Genomic DNA, 2,663 nt, shown 5'->3' on the forward strand with positions numbered 1-2,663 from the left:
GATTGAGACAGCAATGCAGTGGAGCCGGAACAGCACATGGGCTGCATTTTCCTGAAGCGGACTGGAGCTCACTCTGTGCTTTCCCTTACAATAAGCTCTATGTGCTTCTGTAGTTGATGTTTCCAAATGAGTATGTTTTCCTAAATTTAAAGTCTAAATTTAACAGCTTACATTCAACATCTGTAAATAATTTGCAAGGATATAAGCTGATTCGTTTTACGGTATTCTTTTTTCTTTCCCTTTGGACTTTCTTTTATTATGCTAAAATAGTGGTACTTTTAGGATTTACATTATTGTACTCTCCAATACAAAGTATGCAGTGTGTTAAAGTATACAGTACATCATTTTCATACATGTACAGCATTGGTGGATGAAAAATGTCTCTTAGCAGTAATACTGGTTTGTAGCCTCTGGTTTTATCAGCTGCATACTCTAGGACTATTATATAAGTAAAAATCTCTCTTGTGATACTGGAAAGTGATTAGAATGTGCAAACTGATGTAGTAGCTTTCATCCGCTTCTTAAAGGGTGCCACCACGGAAAGTCCATTTAAGATGTTGGTAGGTTTAACAAAGTTGGAATGCTGGCACTTTCGAATTGAGCAACAGTTCTTCAGACCTGGCTCAGAGCTACAATGCATTTAGTATATTAAAGCAGCTCACATGACGACTTTTTGCGGGCCTTCCCAGGCACTGGAGTTTTTCTGTTAATTTGCTGCACTAGGTCATAAAAGATCTCATTAACATTTATGTTTGATTTTGCAGAGGATTCTAAGAATGCACAGTTTTTCCATTGTCTTGCTAAATTTTGACCTTGTTCCTTTCCTAGAACTCTTTCATCTTCCACGTCACACTTATTACCAACCAGAATCATTGGAACATCATCAGTGTCTTTAACTCGAAGAATCTGTTCTCTCAGATCTTGTAAATCATTAAATGTGGACGGACTGTGCTGTGATTGAATAAACTAATGCAAAGCCTCGTGCGTTTTTCAATCCCTCATTGCTGTAAATTGTTCCGTTCCTGTAGTATCCAAGATTTCAAGCATACACTGTTGTGCATCTACTTCAACTTGCTTTCTATAAGAATCTTCTATCGTAGGATCATATTTTTCAACAAAAATTCCTTGAACAAATTATACAGTCAGAGCAGTTTTTCCAACTCCTCCTGAGCCAAGAACGACTAGCTTATACTCACACATGGTGCAAACTTGTAAAATCTAGTACCTCTTGCGCTGTCACCGGGTCCCCGCAGCCAGCGTCGCCTCGTGCTCCCTCCGGGTCGCTGCTACCAGCCCCACTGCGGTCCTGCCGCTACCCGCTGGCGCCCCTCCTGCTGGCTTACACGCCTGACTCTGGGCGAGGTTTGGCGGTGTTGCCTTGACATCAAGCGTTCAGCCTCGGGGCGCGCGGGTGCACCCGTTTTACTGTATTCTTGCTTTAACTCCTTACACACTAGTTCCTTTTAGAATTCCTGCACTCTGCACATTATTTTTTTTTTTTAAGTAGACAGAGTATCCAGGAGAATGATGAATAGAGAGGTCCTCTTAGATGGCCCCAAGTTTTGGATCGGGAGGAAGATATGTCATGCTTGTGTGTCCTTATTTCTGTCCCAGCCTCTTCAGCAAGAAACCCCCAAATCATGCTTTTTTGGAGTTGCTTTCTGATATTTCTCTTTCCCATTCACCATTCCTGCAATAGGCTCTTATTTGAGGAGGGAAAGTCAGAGGGTGCCTCTTCTCTTGAGTTTGGGCAAAGATCTTTTACCCGGACAGTTTCTCCTATAGACTCTGTGATGTTATCACTCCCTTAATGTTCTCACCGTCAGTCAGACAGGCCCACTTCACGGACCATCACCTTCTGCATCTCAAAATTAACACTGTAGCTATGATGATCTTATCTTTTTTGCATGGGCTGTAGGGGAGACTGGTGAGGCAACAACTGTTACTTCCAATCCAGGAATCCACATGATTTTTAAAAATCTATTGTTGTTGCCAGTGGTAGAATCAGCACTTTCAGGTTCAGTGCTGCTCATCACAGTCTACACCCCTGCTTTTCGCGGGTCAAACTATCAGGGAATAGTTCCTGGATTGGGAGAGACTTGTCTTCTAGATGGTCCTAGAATGGCCTGTTATTCTCCTTCTACTGGGATGGTTGTACTATGTTGAGGCCTTATAAGGATGTCTCCTTTGTCTAGTCATTTCTCCACATCCTACATTCTTGGTTGCAAGGATATTCTTTTGTTTCTAGAATGGCAAATGCTGCCCAGCTGCAGATATGATTTTGGTAGGCAGTTGGGAAAGTGTGAAGGGGCAAGTTATGTGAGACTAATGAGACAGATAGTGTACATTTTCCACAGTCAAAGGGTTGGGCCAACCCTCCAGGTGTCATTTAGGGATTTTTTCAGTAGAGCTCTGTCTAACCACATTTGGGGAAGGGTAGAGGGAGGAAATCAGGACCACGGACAGCGTTAATGCTTCTTTTCCTGGGGACCAAAGCCAGGTTGTTCAGAGAGAAAAGAAAATGAATGGGTTGGCATCTGGAGGAGGTGTGGTGGGTGGTCAGGGGGAGATGTATACATAACCTTATATCTCAATTGTATATTACTGTGAATTACCTCTAGGAAGATCTCTCTCTCTCCCCCTCTTCCTTTCTTTCTTCCTCT

At 42.7% G+C, this 2,663-nt stretch overlaps 1 pseudogene across 1 annotated transcript; it reads right to left on the bottom strand.

Moving 5' to 3' along the window:
• Positions 1 to 245: 245 nt before the first annotated feature.
• LOC308615137 (ras-related protein Rap-1b-like) lies at positions 246 to 1,616 on the bottom strand (annotated as a pseudogene). Its single transcript has one exon. The product of its transcript is annotated as a ras-related protein Rap-1b-like (transcript).
• Between the last annotated feature and the right edge of the window lie 1,047 nt (positions 1,617 to 2,663).

This window comes from Mesoplodon bidens (assembly GCF_964165515.1).
Source record: "Mesoplodon bidens genome assembly, chromosome: 3".
Lineage (NCBI taxonomy): Eukaryota > Metazoa > Chordata > Mammalia > Artiodactyla > Ziphiidae > Mesoplodon > Mesoplodon bidens.